General features: G+C 45.8%; 1 protein-coding gene across 1 annotated transcript in view; it reads left to right on the top strand.

The window, feature by feature from the left end:
* Positions 1 to 22,876: 22,876 nt before the first annotated feature.
* Positions 22,877 to 23,708, top strand: part of SH3TC1 (SH3 domain and tetratricopeptide repeats 1) — a 56,327-nt gene continuing 55,495 nt past the window's right edge. The window contains exon 1 of the mRNA XM_075857560.1: positions 22,877 to 22,968. The gene's annotated coding sequence lies outside the window, so the exon portion shown is untranslated. The remainder of the gene's footprint in view (positions 22,969 to 23,708) is intronic.

Genomic DNA, 23,708 nt, shown 5'->3' with positions numbered 1-23,708 from the left:
AGTTATGCCCCTGCTCATGCACATTTCAGAGCCATAATATGGCACCTATGGAAGTTTATAGGGCTCTACTGTCCCTCTGTATCTCTCCAATTTCATATCAGAATCATAACATGTTCCATTGCATTCCGTATTACGGAGGTGTTCCCCCTTTGAAGTATTTCTTCCAATAGGGAATATTTCTGTAGTATTCTGTCCTTCGGAGGCATGCTATGGCGACACACAGCGTGCCTATTGCTCTGTGGCACAGAGCTGTAGGGAATCTCTGTGCCGCTGTACAGGTTTTGTGTACCCGGCTCTGCTATGTACATGAGGCTAAAATGATAACTAACTTTTCAACAAACTTTGCATAAATCAATAGTAGAAGCAAATATAAGAAACTTTGTAATGTATCTTATTAGAGAAAGTACCTTTTTCTCCACTTATCAGGCACCCCCTCCCCCCATTCACGCACTCCGAATTTACTGATTTTACTGTCTCCTCAAGACAAGACTGGCTATTGCTCACGGAAGGATAAGGTTACTGCTGCCTATGGAAGTCTATGGAGAGGTGATGGGAGGGGGGGGGGGGAAGCAGAAGCAGAGAGGAGACGAAAAACAGGCTGCTGGTAAGTATTATATGTCACACCAGTGCTGGAATCCTAACTACACTGCTAAATATGGCTGTATAATCTCCTCCATGTTACCACAGCTTCTAGTAAGTGTTCTAACTCACCCCAGTGCTAGAATCTCAGCTACACTGCTCATTACAGCTGTGTAATCTTCTCCATGTTGCTGCAGCTTCTAGTAAATGTTCTATCTCACCCAAGTGCTGGATTCATAGCTACACTGCTCCTTACTGCTGTATAACCGCCTCCTTCCTGCTGCAGCTTCAACATATATGATAGACAGAGATAGGAGAGCTGGATTCTCATATTCTATGTGCTGTGTATAGACGACATGATAGCAGTTGGGCTCTGGCCACTAGCTCATAGAAAACAGAATTAGAGATAGAGCCTGCAGAGGGGAAAACTGCTAAAAACTGCAGAATACAAGTCATGTAATGGCCAGAAATAGTGTTATTCCCATACCTCCTAACACTCCCAGATTCAGGAGGACAGTCCCAGATTTCGGGCGGTGTCCCAATGTCCCGGGTGGCCTGTGTTATGTCCCAGACTTCCGATGTCAACTGTGTCTGCATCCTCAGGACGCAGATACAGTTGAACCCAATGCTGAAGCAGGGAACCATCAGCTCCCTGCTTCAGCATTAGTACAGAGGATTCTCAGGCACAGCACTACTTTAAGCTCTGTGCTCATGGAAGCCCTTGACGTCACTGTCCATATATGGACAGTGACATCAGTAGCTCCTCCAGGAGTGGAATCCCCTGGCAGAGTGTTGCTGACACTCTGGCCGGGGATTCCGCTCATAGAGGGAGTCCCTGACACCACTGTCCATATATGGAAAGTGATGTCAGGGGCTCCTCCTGGAGCGGAATCCCCGGCCACAGCGTTGCCGATGCTCTGGCTGGGTATTCCGCCAGGGGGTCCCAATGGCTACAGGGAGGGGGAAGTGCTATCTACAGGGGGGCTGACACTATCTTTAAGAGTGTGTGGCACATAGGCACTGTAGCACTATCTACGTGGGCACTGACACTTTATATATGGGCACTGGCACTAGGGGCAGCTAGGGGGAATTATACTGTATGGGGGCAGCTAAGGGGGCATTATACTATATGGTGGCAGCTAAAGGGGCATTATACTATATGTGGACAGCTATGGAGGCATTATACTGTATGGGGGAAGCTATAGGGCTATTATACTGTATGGGCAGCTGTGGGGGCATTATAGTGTATGTGGCAGCAATGGGGGCATTATGCTTTATGGGGCAGCTATGGGGCATTATACTGTATGGAGGCAGCTATGGGGGCATTATACTGCATGGGGGCATCTGAGTGGACATTATGCTGTATGAGGGTAGCTGTGGGGTATTATGCTGTATGGGGGAAGTTGTTTTGGCATTATACTGCATGGGGGCATCTGTGTGGCCATTATGCTGTATGGGGTATCTGTGTTGCCTTTATACTGTATGGGTGCATCTATGGGGGCATTATACTGTATGGTAGCAACTATGGGGGCATTATGCTGTATGGGGCAGCTGTGGGGACATTATACTGTATGGGGAAGCTATGGGGCATGATACTATATGGTGGCAGCTTTTTGGAATTATACTGTGTGGGAGGCACTATGGGAGCATGATACTGTGTGAGCTGAACCGGGTGTGTATGGGCGGGGATTGTCCCTCTTTGCATTACTTGAAAGTTTGCAGGTATGTATTCCTCATGTACACACATATGACAGCTTATTCTGAAAAGTCACCCGAGGTACGCTTTAACACGTCTCTCACAAACTTCCTCCTCTGTTTCAATGAAATCATTCTTCTGTGATAAGATGGAAATATTCTGCGTATCTGCTGTTTTTGCGCAATTATTTTTTTTAGAAAACATTGCACACTTACAATATGTGACTTGAAATAATTCGAAAATATTTCTGTTGCCACTTTGACACCAATCCTAACAAAAAGACAAAAATTCTCTACCTCACCAAGCCCGGGGTTACATTATACATTTTAAAATTGTTTGTAGTCTGGCCTTAACATATTGGGGAAGATTTACAAAAAACGTTTGTATGCACATTAAGACTGGAGTTGTACGAAGGTTGCCGTTTTCATTTAACAATCTGACTTAGATGAGGACTGTAATGTGATTGTCTGCCACAAGCTGCACTGAACCATTTCTTCCAATATTGTCGTGTTTTCTCCGTGTAGCAGTTGTTCAATAGCAGCTGCAAGTGTATAAATGGCAAGCTAAATTAACCAACTGGTTTATACCTTTCACCCCTTCTTTAGGGAGAAATAGCAACATATTAGTCATAGGATAAAATCTTTCTGCCTCTTGCTGCCACTAGGGGGAGCTCCTTCAGAGTCTGAAAATCTTCACATGCCGTATATTTGTCAGGGCTGCTAACAGTTTGCTACAATGGTATCCAGTCTAAGCAACATCTGAGCTAAATAACCAACAAATTAAACTTCTATCCTAAGGGTTTGCTACAACAATGTATCAGCGTAAGTAGAATATATCAGCCTGGAGCCCAGGATGTTTCAGCGGATTGCCTAGGGAAGATAATACCTAATATCCCTTGTGATCTAGGGTGGTTTAGGGGTTAATACACATTATATGTAATGCCGGCACTCTGCGCTCGTCGGCGTACTACTTCTCTCAGCAGGCACAGCTGTCATGTTACCGTTGGTAAAAGCTGTACACTTCTTGGATCTCCACACTCAAGGCGGGCGCGGGCTCATTTCCTGCATCTTATACGGCCAGCGGGCTCACCCAAATTCATCACTATCCAGTCCCTGTCAATCACTAGGTATATTAGTCGGCTTCAATGGACACACCTAGTTATCCTGCGAAGTTTCCTGTGTGCGCATCTGTTTCCAGTCCGCTATTGCTCTTTGATATCAGCCTGTATCCAGCTGTCCGCTACAGCCTGTATCCAGCTGTCTGCTATAGCCTGTATCCAGCTTTCTGTTATCAGCCTGTATCCAGCTCTTTGTTATCAGCCTGTATCCAGTTATCCGCTACAGCCTGTGTTCTGTTATCTGGTACCAGCTTGTTTCCTGTTCTCTGTTATCAGCCTGTGTCCTGTTACCCACTGCCAGCCACTACTCTCACTGGTGGAGTAGCCCAGTGGGTCCACAACCCATAACAGCTGATCGCACAGGGGGAAGGGGTCAAGAAGTCGAATCCACAGCCATCGTTGCGCCTCCTTTTTGAAAAGGGATTATCTTCATGAGGCAACCCCTTGAAGTGGTTATCCCGGATGTAAAAAAACATGGCTGTTTTCTTCCAGAAACAGCACCACACATGTCTATGGGTTGTGCCTGATATTGCATTTAAAATCTATTGAAGTGGATGGATCTGATCTTCATGACCACATACAACCTGTGGACAGGTGTGGCACTGTTTTTGTAAGAAAACAGCCACGCTTTTCTAATCCAGGACAACACCTTCAAATTATTGTATCCCTGGAAGCTCGCAGGGGTACACTAAGCCCCTATGCACCTTTCTAGATGTCGCATTACATTACGGCTTAATACAGAACATAACCGTAATACAGTCGTGTGCATGTGGCCTTTGGCGATCACGTTTAGCTCGGCCTTCCTATTGGGTACTGACCACTGAGATCAGCGCAGGGCAGGAGATAGATATGATAAGTATATGAGCCGCGAGGTGCTCTCTGTGGTCAGGTAAACGCACAGTATACGAGCACTCTGCCCGGGCACTGTACTGGGGTAGGCAGCTGTGCCTTTCCTCAGAGATACCTGTGGATGGGGTAAGAGAGGAGGGTTGTTATATGGGTTCCCAGCCACCCATGCAATTATGAGCTGGAAGTATTTGTAGCCACGTGACCTGTATTCTTATGGGCTAGCAAAGATCTAGCACGCACATTACCCAGCGGAAGGAGTTGGCTGCCATCTTGCTTTGAAATAAGGGAATTACAAGTATGAAAAATGAATCTACAACATTCGAGTTTCTGGTTGACATGTCATTTATATCCAGATATCTATTATACTGAAGATAATAAATCAATCCTCTTACGTATCTACATATCTGCCCTGGAATAAGTGATGACACGGTGGGCCTTTATCTCTGTTATGCACTCCAGTGTCCAATGTGACTGTTGCCTAAAAGCAAGTAATAATTGATAGCAGTGATATAAAAATGTCCAAATTAATATAATGCTCCACTCGCCCCTACTAAGAGGGTAGCTGACTATATAAAGCTGCCCCAGAACTAAATGGGTACTCTTGTTGTGGCATTTACCAGCATCATGGTCAGTCCACCACTTGTATAGGGTGTATGTTATAAAAATTGCAATTCCGTGTTCCAGCCACTGGGGCGCTATTTCCTTCTTAGCACTACATCAACAATCTACACTCCAGCAATGGAGCATTGGTATAAAATACAGTATCAATATGCACTACTACCCCTTCTGTTGTACAATAATGCCAGCTACGGATCTCCACAGGAATGAGGCGCCCCCTGCAGGTGGCTGATCTGTTTCTCACCAAAAACTTTCAGTCTGAGAGTCTCCCTACTAAGCAATGAAACCGTGAAACGTCTGTTTCCATTTAAAGAATGGCTACTGTATGGTTTGGAAATATGTAAGTCAGTATATGAGGGAATTGCCTTATTGCCAATTCCCTAATAGGCTCAGTTCACACACAGTGTAAATACTGCAGATTTTCTACAAAGGATTTAGTTGCAGAAAATTCGCAGCATAATACAGTAGCAGAAATGTGGGTGAGATTTGAACAAATCTCATCCACACGCTGCATAAATGAAAACACAGCAATGACTTGCAGTGCGTTTTTTTAAAATCCGCAGCATGTCAATTGTATTTGCGTAACCGCTGATTTTTTATTGCGAATTTTCCACTTTGAATTCAATGGGGGAGGTAAAACCTGCAACAAATAGCAGACGTTGCGATTCCGCGGCAAAAATCGCAGCTCAGGAAAATATAAAAATCGTGCACTTACCCAGACTTCTGTGCTTCTTCTTCCAGGCTTGCCTCCTAGGATGATCATCATCCCATGTGACCGCTGCAGCCAATCACAGGCTACAGCGGTCACATGGGATGAAACTTCATCCCAGGGCTGCAGAACGTCAGGACGTCGGAGAGACGCGTTGCCATAGTAATTATGTTGATTTTTTATTTTCGTGCAGGATTTCTGCAGCGGACATTACAGACGAAATTCGGCTGGAAATCATGTAGGCAATGAACCGTTTAGGAAAAGCGCCAGGGTCTGCAAGGGATGGAGGAGGAGAGGAGAAAAGTTCATGAAATGTGCAGGGATCCAGGATTGGTTACAGGGTGGTACAGGAGTACAGCCGCCCTCCCTCCCTCCCTCCCCTGTGGTTATGACGGTTTTGAATGATAATGAGTACAGTGGTTTTGGCGTTTTCCTTCGGCTCTTTTTCTTGTTGCAGATGTCCCAGCTGGCGGAGTTTAGCCAGGAAGGAGGTTTAGTACCCTACATGCCCGCTGGAATAGCGGTTCGATGGCATCTCAGGCTTTGGAACAAATAACATTGAAGAGGATAAAGCCTTCAAGCTGAATTTAAGTGCTAAATTATTCAAATAAAGTGTTTTGAAAATAAAGCTGTGGCCACTCCACTTCCCAATAAAACGTGTCCTAGTTTTATTATAGAATAAAGAGTAAAGGACCCTGGGCGGTGTGATGGTATGAAGGTGGATATCCTTGCAGTCCTTGAGACCTGGTGTGAACATAGCCATATAATTTAATTAGCAGAACCTGCAGCTGTCGAAGTTCCTGTCGTTTACCATAAGGCCGGATTCACACGAGCGTGTGCGTTTTGCGTGCGCAAAAGGCACTTAACAGCTCCGTGTGTCAGCCACGTATGATGCGTGTTTGCGTGATTTTCGCGCAGCCGCCATCATTATGACACCCTGTTTGTATGTTTGTAAACAGAAAAGCACGTGGTGCGTTTCTGTTTTCATTCATACTTTTCACTGCTGTTGCGCGAATCACGCGCGTCCCACGGAAGTGCTTCCGTGTGGTGCGCGTGATTTTCACGCACCCATTGACTTCAATGGGTGCGTGATGCGCGAAATACGCACAAAGAACGGACATGTCGTGAGTTTTACGCAGCGGACACACGCTGCGCAAAAATCACGGACTGTCTGCACGGCCCCATAGACTAACATAGGTCCGTGCGAGGCGCGTGAAAATCACGCACGTTGCACGGACGTATTTTACGTTCGTCTGAATAAGCCCTAAAGTTGATAGATCCTCATATCATGATGCAGCTATCAAAGATGTAGCAATTTTTTTCATTGTTCTGAGGGCCATCATTTTTTAATTTTTCCGACAACATAGCCATATTAGGGATTGTTTTTTGGGTCATGAGTTTTAGTTTTTAATGGCACAATTGTAGGGTACATATAATGTATTATAAAGCTTGTTTTAGCTTTTTATTGGGGTGGAATGGAAAAAAACATCAATTCCGCCATTGTTTTTTGGGTTTTGTTTTTACAGCGTTCACTGTGCGGAAAAAAAAGACGTTAATTTTATTCTGCGGGTCCTTAGGAATACAGCAATACCAAACGTGTGTAGATTTTTTTAATGTTTTACTACTATCACACAATAAGGATATGTTCACACGATTCCCTTCAAAACAGCTCCTGATTTTCAGACGTTTTTTGAGCAACTCGCGTTTTTCGCTGCGTTTTCACAGTTTTTTCGCTGCGTTTTTGGAGCTGTTTTCAATAGAGTCTATGAGAAAACGGCTCCAAAAACGTCCAAAGAAGTGTCCTGCACTTCTTTTGACGAGCTGTCATTTTATGAGCCGTATTTTGACAGCGACGCGTAAAATGACAGCTCGTCTGCACAGAACATCGTAAGACCCATTGCAAGTAATGGGCAGATGTTTGCCGACGTATTGGAGCCGTCTTTTGAGGCGTAATTCGAGGCGTAAAACGCCTCCATTATGCCTGAAAAGAGGACGTGTGCACATACCCTTATAGCACATTTCACGGGAATAAAAACGTTTTTACGTCGCCACATTTCAAGAGCCATAACTTTTTATATTTTTTTGTCAGTGTAGCTATATGAGCACTTGTTTTTTTGCGGGATGAGTCATATTTTTTCATAGAATCATTTTGGGGTACATATAATTTACTGATCAACGTTTATTAATTTTTGGGGGTGGAATGGAAAAAAAGCAATTCTGCCATTGTTTTTTGTGTTTTTTTTACGCTGTCCGTTGTGTGGTTTAAGTAATGTGTTAACTTTATTATAGGGGTTGTTACCATCGCAGCAATACCATATATGTGTATTCATTTTTTGTAATACTTTTGGTAAATAAAACAATTATTATTATTTATTTTTTTAAAGACGTATTTTTACTGTAAACTTATTTTTTCCTAATAAACTTTATTAAATTATATTAATATTAAGGCCGGGTTCCCATGGGTCGGTTGCGCTGTGTAAAAATCACGTAACATGTCCGAACATTGTGATGCGGTTTTTCGAACAGAATTTCCGCTGCGGAAGAAGGCGCTCATACTTATCCCCTCCCTCTTCTCTGCGCATAGTCCGGCCTCCTACGATGATGTTGCAGGCCATGTGACGCTACAGCCTGTGATTGGCTGCAGTGGTCACATGATATGAAACGTCATCCCATGAGGCCAGGCTGCAGGAAGGAGGGTGTTCTGGGTAAGTATCATTTTTTTTCCGTAGTTGGGATTTTTGCGGCGATTACGACGCAAAAGTCGCAATACTTGGCTTTTTGCTGCGGGTTTTGCATACCCATTGAATTCAAAATTTAATTAAAAACCTGCAACAGAAAATCAACAAAAATGCAGCATAAATTGACATCATGCGGAATAAAATTCCCCACCGCAGGTCAATTTATTATCGTTTACACTGCGGTTTTTTTCCGCAGCGCGGGCATGACATTTTCTGAATCTCACCCACTTTGCTGCTACTGCAAATGCTGTGGAATTTTCGCACACAATTCCGTTGCGGAAATTCCGCAGCGATTACGCTACGTGGGAACCCGACCTAAAAGTAAAAAAAAAAACACCTTTTACCATTTTTACTCTAGTAATGTAAAAAAATTAACAAAATTGGTATCGTTGCATCCGTAAAATGCAGAACTATTACAATATACCATTACTTAACTCACACGGTGAACACCGTAAAAAATAAAAAACTTTATGGCTCTCAGAATGTGGTGAAACAAAACAATTTTTTTAGCAAAGTTTTTTTTAGCAAAGTTTTGGTATCACCGTAATCGTATTGAGTAAAGTTAAGTTGTCCTTTTTACCACACGGTGAAAGACGTAAAAACGAAACCCAAAAAAACAAGGCGGAATCAAATTTTTTTCCAATTTCAGCCCGCAAAGAATCTTTTTTCAGTTTCCCAGCACATTATATGGTACTTTAAATGGTGTCAATAGAAACGACAACACCTACCGCAAAAAATAAGCCCTCACACCGCTCTATTGATGGAAAAATAAAAAAGTTATGGCTCTTAGCAGGCGGGGAATGAAGAACGAAAATAAAAAAAGCAAAAAAAACAGTTTCAGTGCAGAAGGGGTTAATCAGCAAGTTTTATGGTTAAAAAATATGTAGTAAGAGGATCTGATAAACAACATGTAGGCAATTTTGCAGCGAAAATAATTTTGACAGTATACAGATTGGTTAAATTAAAATGCAGCCTGCCACAAACCTGCCACATGTGATCGAATTTTTGGAACCCCCATAACGGTGCCGGTTTATGTCACGTGACCTCTGCAATGATTGGTTGGCATAGTCATTATTCAGGTCAGTAGGAGCCATATACAGCTGTATACTGATCTGCCCCCTAGTGGTGGTGACAGCCAGTGGAACAGAGCACCATACCCATACCAAGTATTTTTGGATTTATTAAGAGAACGCTGCACAATGAAAGAGCGAAAAAAATGCACAGCTCTTACCACAAATTAAAAAAATAGACATTTATCTTTACCACAAAAATATTCTTTGTTGATGAGTCGCTGTGTATTGGGGGTCCCTAAAATAAAGGAATATTAATAAATGGCATCACCAACAATTTTCTGATATATTGTCAAAAACAGAAAAACTGGGACTTGTATCTGGTGCCGGCAGATATTTCTCTGGGTGTTATTCTGTATTTTGCTGATCGAGGTATCGCCAGAGGAATGTGACAGGGATGACTTCTTTTCCTGTTTATGGAAGGACCAAGACATTTCCAGGATTGAGCAGCTCTTTCAGGAACCTCGTGCTTTATTTGCTGAGTTTGGAGCTTTGAGAACAATGTCTGGATGTTCAGGATTTGCAGAATAGCGATGACTGATAAAAGTCATGATCCTGCAGATTTTGTACGTGCATTGTAAGGGATGGATGAGATATTTTAAGAATGTTCTCAGATGCCCTTATTCGTGTGTCAATGAGGGGTAAGGCTTTAAGGGGTTCTCCTGGCATTTTATATTGATGACCTATTATTAGGATAGGACATCAATATCAAACTCCAACTCCTGGCACCCCCGCCATAAGCTGACCGAAATGGCTGTGGCATTGGTCGCCGCAGCCTCTTCAGTGTTTTCCAGGCACAACACCGTACACATCTGGAGCGGCTTGCCTGGGATTGCAGCTCAGTCCCATTCACTAGAATGGGATCGGTACTGCTATCCTAGGTGCAGCCGGTACGGTAGTGTACGGTGTTGTGCCTGTAAATTATAAAAAGGCTGTGACGCTCGGCGCTGATTGGCAGGGGTGTCGGAAGTCGGACCCTACCGATCTGATATTGATGGCTTATCCTAAGGATAGGCCATCATTTTAAAATGTGCGGAGAACCCCTTTAAGTTTTTATTAATTTTCAGTAAAATTCCTTTAAACTGAGGGTCTGGGAATCCCATATGTACTGCGGATGTTCCCGATGTATCTGTGGAGTGGGCTCAGGAGCTGAGCCTGCTCCATACGCAGCGGTTTTCAGCTGTATATTACAGATTACAGCCTTCTTTAACGGCCGGGATTGGAGATAACTCCGATAACAGCCGTTTAGCTACTAAAATACCACGGCAATAAAATACCACGGCATCTAAGTGTATAGAAAGTGGGGGCGACACTGGTGGCCCATAGGTTGTCATAGCACCAGGGGGCCTAATAAATGCCCTTATATCTGCAATTGTGGTCCTCCTATTGCCAGAGGCAGGGTATTGCAGAAGTCCGCTAGTGGAACAAAAAAAAATAATTAAAATAAGTTTAATAAACGTAAGAATATATATAAATAAACATTAAAAGTTGAAGTTACAAAGACCCCCTGACACAAGTGACAGCGATAGATACAGGGATCTATGTCTTTGTGCTAGCAGTACATATTCTAAATACTGACTTTTGAAGGTCTGGACAAGGCTGTGGCTTCCAACATCCAGTATAGGCATGCAGGATTACCACGGCGCTATACTGGATTTTTTTGCAATGGTTGCAAGGGAGGTTTCAGTTGCATCTAGCATTTTAATTGCGTTGCCAAAGTGTGTAAAGCCGTTTCACTGTGCAGGCCAAACCTTTATTGGACACACATATAGATGAACAACTTGAATGAAATCTTAAGGTTTTGGCACCTCTGATTACCTATAACAAGATGAAACTATTATGGTATTAGGAATATAACCAATGCAGAAGAGTTATATGATAAAATTCTGACTGCCTGAAGCCACCACTAGGGGGAGCCTAGGAGCTTACTGCATTCTGTTTTATTATTGAGTTCAACTGAAGCATTATAAATCCTGGCAGCGGGGACGAGCACCTTTATTCGAGTGATCAGTGCATGTCCCGGCTCAAATATCCAGTGATAATATTTTCTGACATGTCCCTATATTATATCACAAGATAGGGAGAGGTGGACTGTGAACAGTACTGACTTTGAAGAAGAGGAAAAGCAGAGAAAAAGGCGAAGGTCCCATAGTTGTATGTAGAAATTAATAATCTATAGCTTTCTAGTGCTGTTTCCACAGTTGTATATTGATCACTATTATGTTGAGTATTCATCATCGCAAGAACCTGCATTGCATCTAAAGGAGTTGACAAGTTTTAAAAACCTGTTATGTTAAAAAAAAGCTCCCTAATTAATAGGAGTCTAGGACCACACAACTGGTATCGCTGGGTGAAATGAGCAGAATTGTGAATGCAGTTCTGAAGTACAATACAGTCTGTAAGGCCCCATGCACATGAACGTGCTTTTGCGGCCGCAATTCCCCTGAAAATCCACGGGAGAATTGCGGCCCCATTCATTTCTATGGGGGATGCACACAACCGTAGTTTTTACGGTCTGTGCATGGCCCGGACCGCAGAATGAATGGACATGTCTTATTACGACCATCTTCTGCGGTCCGGGCTCATTGAAGATAATGGCCGCGGCCATGTGCATAGCCCGCGATTTGCGGGCAGCTTGCGGCTGACAGTCCGCTGCCGGCCAACCTGAAAATCACGGGCATGCACATTGCTACGGTCATGTGCATGAGGCCTTACTCAGGAATACTGCTACATAAGTAGTAGTTATTCCCAGGACCATATTTAGAGTTTGTGCTGCCCTAGGCACTTTTAGGGATAACACAGCTTTTCCGCCACAAAAATCGCAACATGTACTAATTGTTGCGGCTTTTACCTTCCCATTGAATTCAATAGGGAAAACCTGCAACAGAAAACCAGTGATTCCACAACATAAATTGACATGCTGCGGATTAAAAAAAAAGCAATGCAGGTCAATTTATGAACAGTTTTTCGGTGGGTTATTTACGCAGCGCGTGGATGAGATTTGTTCAAATATCATCCACTCTACTGCTACTGTATTATGCTGCAGATTTTTCACAACGTGATCCGTTGCGTAAAATCTGCAGTGTTTACACTACATGTGGACATACCCTAAAAGAAATGCTTAGTGCTACTCCATTAACATAATTCATTTAGGAATTTAGAGGCACATTTTGAATTGACAGCGTTGTTTGACTTTTTTTTTAGGGTATATAGGGCCTCGTACCTTGTGGTGCGGCCTCTTTGCCGGAAATTCTCTTCCTGGACATGGATCGTCAGGAGCTCCTTCAAGCGCTGCGGGGCACAATCGCCGCGGAGGCGAGTGAGTGGCTGCAGTCCCTGCTGCGGGAGACGGCTGCTTCGGCTCCCTCCCAGCTAGAAGGTTGGCGAAGCTCTGCCAGGTCCTCTCGTCCGCCGGTCCGGCTCTCTCCCTCCAATGCCGGTAGGTTGCGGCTGCGGGGGTGCCGGGGGCCGTTGTGGGGGACGTGGTTCCCCCGACACAGGGGACCAGTGGATCCACGGGTGTGGTGGGTCTTAGGCGCGGGGCTCCGGAGGACAGACCTTAGCCTCAGCCTCAATTTTAACAGCGGCGGCTGCTTCTCCAGCAGGAAGCGTTAGGCTGGGTTCACACGAGCAGATTAACGTCCGTAATGGACGGACGTATTTCGGCCGGAAGTCCCGGACCGAACTCAGTGCAGGGAGCCGGGCTCCTAGCATCATAGTTATGTACGATGCTAGGAGTCCCTGCCTCTCTGCAGGACAACTGTCCCGTACTGTAATCATGTTTTCAGTACGGGACAGTAGTTCCACGGAGAGGCAGGGACTTCTAGCATCGTACATAACTATGATGCTAGGAGTCCGGCTCCCTGCACTGAGTTCGGTCCGGGACTTCCGGCCGAAATACGTCCGTCCATTACGGACGTTAATCTGCTCGTGTGAACCCAGCCTCACACTGCTCCTTGTCTCAGAGGGGAGAGCCGGAGAGTTGGGAGGTGAGGAGAGGGGGCCTGATGAAGAGTGGTGGACTATTCGGGGAATGAGGACGAGGGCTCACAAGACGGCTCAGAGTTATTTTTCTCTGGCCGGTCGCTTAGGCGGGTGGCCCGTCAGGCGGTGGCCCCTCCCGCTGATGTGGTGCACGTCCTGCCCGGGCCTTTGGCGGTGGCCACGGGCTCTTCTTTGCGGCCCGATTCAATTAGCTCGCAGCGCTCCCATAGCAGACATGGGGCTAGTAGGTCTGGATCGGGTCGACGCCATGTTCCGGTCGAAGTCGGTCGCGGCGACATCGGCGTCGTCACTCGCGGAGGTATAGGTGGTCCCCATCTGTCTCGTCGTCGTCAGACGTCTCCTGGGATAGTTGGCGGGCAGCACGGAGCGGTAGCAGGAGTATTCGCGCTGCGTTCCTCGGTTGGAGCACCAGGTGTCGTGCCCCCTATGCCAGATGTGGTTTCGGTGGTCCCAGCTGCCACACCGGCTGAAGTGTGTCCGTCCGCGCCAGGAGGTGCGTCTGCTGGACACGGTGAGTATGCCTGCCTTCGGGCTTGGAATGCTGATAACATGTCTGCCATTGATTTATTGTCTGCTGTGCAATCTCTGGTGGCAGGGGCCGTTTCTTTGCCCGCGGGACCGTCGTCGCAGGCCGTGGTTGCGAGGTCCACGGCGGAGGCGTCCACTTCCATGTCCACTCCTTCGGTCCCTGCTTTCAGAGATTCTTATTTTTGTAGCGTGTCTCCCTTGGGTGCTCATGTGTCTGAAGAGATGCGTGAGAAAATCGGGAAGTATGATTACATTGATATTTGGTCTCTTTTGTCGGTCGACTCGTCGTCCGGTCAACAAGGAGCGGGGGGTGTTGGGTAAGCCTAAGGTCGTGCGGTCGTTTAATAATTGGGTGCAGGCCTTTGCTATTTGGGGGGGGGGTGTTTAGTAAGGCTCGGCCTGAGTGTGCGGGGCAGTTGTTTGTCTATTTGGACACTATTTTTAGCGCGTATAAATCGCATGGTGGCACGGCCTGGTGGCGGTACGATGAAGAGTTCCGTAGGCAGCTGTTTCAGAGGCCGGAAGTCGGTTGAGATACGAAAGCGACTGATGTTTGGTTGCGATTGATGATGGCGCAGCGGCCCTTTCAGCCCGCCGCCCCCGCATCTTCCCCTTCCGGGGTGGGCGGGGTTGGTGGGGGGGGGGGGTTGGGGGTGTCCGGAGAGCCTGTTGGCTCTTTAATGAAGGACACTGTAGATTTTATACCTCTTGTAAATTCCGCCACGAGTGCTCCTCACGTGGAGGCACCCACGCAGCGGTTCGGTGTTCCAGTCGAGTTGCGGCTGTCGCCCGCCCTGCGGGTGTTGGTCGAAGAGAGGACGCCGGTACACGTGTCCGCGATGCTCTTGTGGCTAGACCGGTATCCCAAGATGGCATAAGGCACCCTGCTTAGAGTTGTTTTTTGTTTTGGGTTCTTTATTCCGTTTACTGCGCAGGCGGACCCGGTTATGTCACGAAATCTGAAGTCGACTGAGGAGTTTCCAGCTGCCAAGAGGGAGAAGGTGGAAAAGGAAGTTGAGCTTGGCCGGATGGCCGGCACATTTTCTGCTTTGCCCTTTCCTAATCTTCGGGTGTCGCCCCTGGGGGTGGTTCCTAAGAAAGAGCCTGGTAAGTTCCGTCCGATTCACCATCTGTCCCATCCTAAGGGGCGGTCGGTGAATGACGGGATTGACAGTGAATTGGCGACCGTCTCCTATGTTTCGTTTGACCGGGCAGTCGACTTGGTGTGTCGGGCAGGGGCGGGTGCCCCTATGGCCAAGTCCGATATTGCGTCCGCTTTTCGTTTGTTGCCCGTTCATGCGGATTGTTTTCATTTGTTGGGCTGTGTGTTAGAGGGGTTTTTCAATTATGATATGTGTTTGCCTATGGTCTGTTTGATTTCTTGTTCTTATTTCGAGGTGTTCAGCTCATTTCTGGAATGGGCGGTGCGGGATCTTACTGGTTCTGGGTCAGTGACTCATTACCTGGATGATTTTTTGTTTGTAGGGCCTGCTTCTTTGGGGCAGTGTCTGTTTTTGTTGAGGTCCTTTCAATTTCTTGCTCAGCGTTTTGGGGTCCCCCTTTCTGAGGAAAAAACGGAGGGTCCGGTGACGGTATTGTGTTTTCTGGGCATTGAAATAAATTCTGTTGCTATGGTCTTTCGCCTCCCGGAGGAGAAGGTGGTGAAATTGCGTGCCGCATTAGATAGGGCTTTGGCTGCGCGGAAGTTGGAGTTGTGGCAGATTCAATCTTTGTTGGGATTGTTGGTCTTCGCGGGTCGTATTATGCCCATGGGACGGGTGTTTGCCAGGAGGTTGTCCTTAGCTACAGGGGGTGTTTCGGTGCCTTCTCATCATGTTCGGATTTCTAGTTCAGTTAAGGCGGATTTGCGCGTCTGGCGCACTTTCTTGGAAGATTACAATGGGCGTGCGTGTTGGAGGGCGCCGGCGATTTATAGCGTAGACCTGGAGTTGTTTACGGACGCGGTTGGTGCGGTGGGATTTGGGTCATTGCTGGGTTCTGCGTGGTGCTTTGAAGCCTGGCCCGATTCACAACGGTTGGTGTGCAAATTTGACATTGTTGGAGCTCTTTCCCATAGTTGTCGCCATTGAATTGTGGGGGGCGCGCCTCTCCAACAGGTCTGTGGTGTTTTGGTCTGATAATATGAGCGTTGTTTTTGCTGTTAACCAACTTACTTCATCCTCAGGTCCGGTTTTGCCTTTGCTTCGTCACCTGGTGTTGCGTTGCTTCGAGTGTAACATCCGTTTTCGAGATCGCCATATTCCAGGGGTTCACAATGTTTTTGCTGATGCTTGATCTCGTTTTCATTGGCAGGTTTTTCGCTCCCTTTGCCTGCAGGCGGAGCTGGAGGGAGCCAGCTGCCCGGAGTTCTTGTGGAGGCTGCTGGATCGGAGTTAATGCCATTGGTGAGGTCGTCACTTGCGTCCTCTACCTGGGCTACTTATGGTAATGCGTGGAAGGAATGGTTGAGCGCTGCGGGGGATAGACTGGTTTGGGGAGGATCTGGTGCTGCGTACGACCGTGACGCTCGAATATTTAACAGCTTTGCACGAGCGTGGTGTTTCAGGGGTGGTGGCGCAACGGCGTCTGGCCGGGGTTGCTTTCTTTTCTAAGTTAAGGGGGTGGTCGGAGGGAGTCGCGTCGTCCTGTGTCCTTTTCTTTATTGCAGGAACTTATAGCGGCGCTGCCGTCGGTTTGTTCTTCCCCTTATGAATCCGTTTTATTTTCCGTTGCGTTTTCGTTGTTTTTTTTTTGGGGCTCTGCTTATTTCGGAGCTAGTTCCGATGAGGGCGGCTTGTCCGGGGGGTCTACTTTTGGAGGATGTAGTGGTTTCTTCGGTGGGGGTTCGTTTGCATATACGGCGTTCTAAGACGGATGTGTTTGGACGTGTTGTTGGGTTTCGCTTCGGCCTGTCCCGGGCGCGGCTTGTCCGGTTGCGGCGGTGTCGGCTTTCCTGGGGGTGCGTAGATTGGGGGTTCAATTTTTAGCACATTCGGATGGTAGGCCTCTTACTAGGTTCCAGTTTGCATCGATTTTCCGTAAGGCTCTTGTTCAGGTTGGTAAGCCTCCAGGGGAGTACAGGACTCATTCTTTCCGTATTGGGGCAGCCACTATGGCCAGTGAATTGGGGTTATCTGATGAGTCAGTGAGGCGCATCGGTAGGTGGAAGTCGAATTGTTTTGCTGGTTATATTCGCCCTGATCTTATTTTGCATTAATTCAGTTTTCGTTTTAGGTCCAAGACCATCGGTGTGGATTGTCGGGCACTCCTATGTGTTCTGGGTGGAGTGTCGGTCTGCTATACGCCCTGGTGGACGAGCGTTGGGCTTTGGAAGTGCCGTAGTCTACTGGAGAGGTTTCCGGGGCCTGCGCTGGTTGCAGGCACTGCCCGAAGTGGTCGACATCGGCTGGTACCAACTGTTTTGGTTGTGCATTAGGGAGGAAATGATTTGTGTTCGGTTAGGTTGGGAGAGTGGATCTCGCTGATCCATTTGGACTTGGAAAGGTTCGCTTCTTTTTTCCCCCGATTGGTCTTAGTGTGGACAGAAATTATTCCTCGGTTGGTGTGGCTTGGCACGAGGAATGTGAATGCCATTGAGCGGGCGAGGAGCCTATTGAATACCAGGGTGTCTCGGTTTGTCTGAGCGAGAGATGGAGTGTTGGTTCGTCATCGGGAGTTGGAAGGTGACAACAGGGGATTGTTGCTGCCAGACGGGGTGCACCTGTCGGACATTGGACTGGATATTTTCTTGTCGGGGTTGAAAGATGGGGTTGAGCAGGCTCTATTTTTGACCGTGTAGTTGAGGAGTACACGGTCACCTTATGGCGGTATTAGAAGGGGATTTACCTACATGTCCTTGGGATAGGCAGTCATATGGTTATTGACCTTTGTTAAGGTCATTTAGTTATAATTTTTGGAAAATGTTATTTAATTTTGTATTGTATTAATAAAGCTGTTGCCAACCCCCGGGTCAACCCCACTTTCAAAGAGATTTATGTGTCGGTGGTTAATTTATTTCGAGATAATGGAGAGGAGACTAGTAGGGGTACATAGATTGCTATATGCATACAGTCCCACATTTTTTCTAAGCCGTTGAAGCGAATGCAAAAACCGCAGACAAAAAAGCACCAAACGAGCGGCGCAGGTTTTTTCTGCCTCCTGTTAATTTCAATGGGAGGTCAGAGACGGAAACCACTTGAAGACACCCACTCACAGTAATGACCATCACCCCCCCACTCACAGTACAATGACCATCAGCCCCCAACTCAAAGTAAAATGACCATCAGCCCCCCACTCACTGTAAAATAACCATCAGCCCCCCACTCACAGTAAAATAACCATCAGTCCCCCACTCAAAGTAAAATGACCATCAGCCCCCCACTCACAGTAATGACCATCAGCCCCCAACTCACAGTAAAATGACCATCAGCCCCCAACTCACAGTAAAATGACCATCAGCCCCCCACTCACAGTAAAATGACCATCAGCCCCCTACTCACAGTAAAATGACCATCAGCCCGCAACTTACAGTAAAATGACCATCAGCCCCCCACTGTAAAATAACCATCAGCCCCCCACTCACAGTAAAATGACGATCAGCCCCCAACTTACAGTAAAATGACCATCAGCCCCCAACTCACAGTAAAATGACCATCAGCCCCCCACTCACAGTAAAATAACCATCAGCCCCCCACTCACAGTAATGACCATCAGCCGCCCACTCACAGTAAAATGACCATCAGCCCCCCACTCACAGTAAAATGACCATCAGCCCCCCACTCACAGTAATGACCATCAGCCGCCCACTCACAGTAAAATGACCATCAGCCCCCCACTCACAGCAATGACCACCAGCCCCCCACTCACAGTAAAATTACCATCAGCCCCCCCACTCACAGTATAATGACCCCTCAGTAAAGAGACAATAAGCCTCCTCCAGTAAAGTGACCATCAGCCTCAGCCCCCCCCCCCAGTAAAGTCACCATCTTTTCAGTAGAACACACCCCCCCCCCCCCGATAAAATTACCATCTGCCCCTCTAGTAAAGTGACCATCACAGGCAGAAAGTGTGCTTACTCCTGGGGAGGGAATAAATAAGGAGGTATAAGAACAACAACTCTCAGCATGTCCAGGCTATTATTATGTGATCTCAATGGACATTACAGGGGGGAGATATAAGGGGAGAGAACTACAACTCCCAGCATGTCCAGGATGTTATGTGATATCAGAGAAAGTCTACAGCAGGAGGAGATAGAAGAGGAGAGAACTACAACTTCCAGCATGTCCAGGATGTTATGAGATATCAGAGGACACTACAGGGAGGAGGTATAAGAGGAGAGAACTAGAACTACCAGCATGCCCAGACTGTTCTTATGGGATATAAGAGGACATTACAGGGAGGAGGTATAAGAGGAGAGAACTACAACTACCAGCATGTCCAGACTGTTATTATGGGATATCAGAGGACATTACAGGGAGGAGGTATAAGAGGAGAGAACTACAACTCCCAGCATGTCCAGATTGTTCTTATGGGATATCAGAGGACATTACAGGGAGGAGGTATAAGAGGAGAGAACTACAACTACCAGCATGTCCAGACTGTTATTATGGGATATCAGAGGACATTGCAGAGAGGAGGTATAAGCGGAGAGGACTACAACTTCTGGCATTCCCCTGGCACCATTTCTCAAACAACTGCTAACAAACGAAAGAAAAAAAAATACTTACCCTGCACAACGTTAATGACTCCTCTCCCTCCGTCACGCTTCTAGTGGGAAGCGGTGGGCGGTACTCGTAACAGACGCTTGCGCGTCACGTTTTCTACAACGTCGGGGGCGGAGCTTGTAGCAAAAAAATGTTTCTTTTTTTTTAACTTTTTTTTTTTTGCAGTGGATGAGCGGAGTGCCGCGGCACACCGGAACGGTTCTCGCGGCACCCCGGTTGGGAACCACTGGCTTAGAGCTTAGTTTACTGTCACAGACTCAGGAAGGTAAGTATAATAATCGTTTTGCTTTTTTAGTTATTAGTGTTACTAATGTGTTTTTTAATGTGTTTTTTTTACAAGTTCGGTTGTTGGACTACGTCGGATTCGAGAACTACTTTGATGACGGCGTTTTTATTTTCAATAAAATGGTTAAGGAGGGTTGAGTGGGGGCTTTTATTTCTATAAAATATTTTTTGTGTGTAGGTGTTTTTTTAACTTCTTTACAACTTCCTTAGTAATGGCAGCTGTCTGAAAGACAGCGTCCGTTACTAAGGTGGGGCTTAGTGTTAGCTAGTGAAGATGCTAACATTAACCCTCCCCATTATTACCCCGGTACCCACCGCCACCAGGGGTGCTAGGAAGAGCCGGTTACAGTCCAGTACCCGACCATCTGAAATGATGGTTGGGTACTGGGGCGGATGCAGGCTGGTATTATTTGCCTAGGAAACTATTTTTTCCCACCCTGGTAATGCTAGGATGCAGCTGCTTTATTGTATCTAGCTGGTTATGAAAAATAGGATAGCCACCATTACTAAGGCAGTAGTAATATAGTTATAAAAAAAAAACAGACACAGAAAAAATATTTTATTGAAATAAAACCCCACACACAGCCCTCGTTAACCAATTTATTGAAAATAAAAACGCCGTCCTCTAATCCGTCGTAGTCCAACGACCGAACCTGTAAAAAAAACAACACAAAAAAACATTTGTAACATTAATAAGTAAAAAAGCAAAACCATAATCATACTTGCCTTTCTGGGACTGCGACAGTTAACTAAGCAGTGACAGCTTGTGGCTGTCATTGGTTAATTTACATCATGTGGTCCCAGGTTACCTCAGTTCATTGGCTTACTTTTAAAAGTAGACCAATGAACTTAGGTAACTGGTCACCACATGGTGTAAACTAACCAATGACAGTGACAATGACAGTGGCACACGGGTGCGTGTGCCACTATAAACCTAGAGCGGGGGCTTCAGGGACAAAGGAATCCCCGCACTAGGAGTTACTGGGCTCAGCAATAAAGTTTCCGTTGATGCAGGCCTGGTCTTTTCTGATCAGGCGTGCTCCAGCGTAACGACGGCAGGGGGCGCGATAATGTCATCGCACCGCCTGCGCCACAAGAAAGCGTTGAATGATGAGGAAGGGTTCTAATGGTTCCTTGCTTCACCTGCGCTTTCAATTGTATCTGCTTCCTAAGGATGCAGATACTATTGAAGACAGTATATTACATTAGGGTTCTCACGATACCAGAATTTTGACTTTGATACCGATACTTTGTGTAGTATTGCGATTCTCGATACCAAAACGATACTTTGCCAACAATAATAAAAAAGTTCTTCCATTTTCTGAAGTGGGTCACTTCGCTTGGGAAACACAACATCTCATGAAATAATGTAGTCGCACGCCCTCTCCAGTTCTATTTACAACGTGGAGCAGAAAACTGAATCCCATATTTTGGATGTGGTCTAACTGTTATATAGAGTGGTAATATTACATTGGGATCACAGGTTTTAATTCACAAATCAAGCTGGGCCGAAAAAGTCTCAGGAAAAATCTTCTCCTCTAGATGGAATTTTTTTTCCATTGTCTTGGGAGTCAAGGAAAAATTGTTAAAGGAGATTGTCCGGGCACGGGGTGGTTTTTCATACTGATAACCTATCCACAAGATAGGTAATCCGAATATGATCCAATACCCAGACCCTGCATGATTAGCTGTTGCGGCAGCCAGAATAGCTGATCAGTGCGGGGTCCGGGTGTCAGACCCCCACCGATCATATACTGATGACCTATCCTGTGGATAGGTCATCAGTATAAAAAAATGGTCCATGCTCGGACAACCGCTACAATATCTGCAATGACAATGGAGCTGGCCATAGATGAAAGATTATTGTTACCAATTCCAGTTATTTTGATATCATTCTTGGTAATCGTTGCGTCGACGGTCCTACAAACAATCCGTTCCAACTGATGTAAACCTGCCTCAGTAGTTAAAACATTTGTCGTTTCAATATTTTTCTAGTCATTAGTGGTTCATTGTATAATCCCAGCTTTTACATAACTCTGTGCTGTCTATGAATAGATAAAAATGTCTGCTTCCTTTTTTTTTCAAGAAACAGCGCCACTCTTGTCGAAGCACCGAGTCTAGTATTGTAGCTCTTCCCTATACACTCCAATAGGGGTGTGCAATACCACACACAGCCAATGTACAAAGGATCCTCTTTAGTAATCTTGGACAACCACTATAACATAATAAGATGATTGTCCATGAAGAAAAGAAAAATTCATTCCAATCCTGCACGCTCCTTTCCAAAAATTGGAACTCTCATTATTTTGGAGGTAAACTCCATGGTAGCATGTCCCAATATCAATAATCAAAGTGTTTGTTCAGATCAATATCTTAGCGTACGACAAATTACCTGGTTGCCAGCGGCTGCGGAATTATCTTCAGAGAATTTTTGTGGATTTTTACATGTATGACCATCACTCATGAAGACAACCCCTTCCATAAAGACATCAACTCCTGGAAACTTAATATAGTATTACATACTGGTCACTCAAATGAATGGCAACCATGCAATACCTGGATAGACTGACTCCATCACAACAGGAATGGCTCTTACTTGGCGGCTCTCCGCTCTGGCTCATAGGGTGTTCTGAGCGGGGGTCCCCTTTATGACGTCTATATGCCCTAATAGAGCATATGGAAAGGGGTTGTCTTAATGAGGAAACACCTTTAATGCCTCTGCATTGGGTACATTTACATTCCACTGTAACTAGGTGCCCAAATCTTGCCCAGAGCTTGTGTAAATTGGACATTTTGCAATGTATAGTGAAAGTTAATGCAATATAGTGTAAATGCCATGGTCACCTGGATGAATTGTTAATGGTCAACTCTTTGTTAGTTCAGGGAGTCCGAGCTAAGCTCCGGGTAGTTCAGTCAACAGGAAAGGTAAAGAGGTCACACAGGAAGGGAAGTATCACAGGCAGTTCCTGCAGTCCTGTACACAGCACTGTGCTGCAGAGCTGCCCTCATACTTCTCAGTCTGTTACTGGGAGCCAGCACAGAACAGCAGAGGTAAGCGATAATCATTCTAAATTAAACCGAATCCAACCTTTAGATTCAGCAAAGCTGAGTTTGTCAGCGGTAGGAGGCTTTGGTTTGTCATTTGGCACAACATATGATGTGGTTTTACATAGGACTGCAGGTAAGCCAACTGCTTTACTTTACCTTATCCTCATGCACAACAATAGAAATTCTGAACGTTACCCTATATGCACTGTAAAACAATAGTATATTAGAAGTGTAACTGTTACTTTAAAAACAAGTCAGAAGTTTTGATCGGTAGGGATCCTGGTGCTCAGACACCGATCGATAGAGCAATGGCCAGGAGTGTCATGCACAATGTTTCTGCCCCTTCCTTCTAGAGATCATGGGGGTCCCAACACCCAGACCTCCACTGATAAAAACTACCAACATATGACAAGTCAGAATGTATTTTTATAAGACAGGTACAAATTAAATCAAACTTATGTTATATGCTATGGATACAGATATAGCAGAGCTGAATTTGTCCACTCTGATAACTCACTTAGCATGATGGTTAGCATAACGCAATATGTTTACTTGCAGTTCTATGGAAAGTAACTTGTTACAAATTATGAGTTTATGAGGAGTATTGTAAGACGACAAACTCAGCTCTGAACATCCGTATTTGATACATTCATTTCCTATGCGTCGATATAGTGTAAAGCGGCCTATACTAATTTGAGTTGTCAGCAGATCCTCCCATCTTTAGCACTATATGACAACCATCT

This window comes from Rhinoderma darwinii, chromosome 1, assembly GCF_050947455.1.
Source record: "Rhinoderma darwinii isolate aRhiDar2 chromosome 1, aRhiDar2.hap1, whole genome shotgun sequence".
NCBI lineage: Eukaryota > Metazoa > Chordata > Amphibia > Anura > Rhinodermatidae > Rhinoderma > Rhinoderma darwinii.
This window is presented reverse-complemented; position numbering and strand designations above follow the sequence as displayed.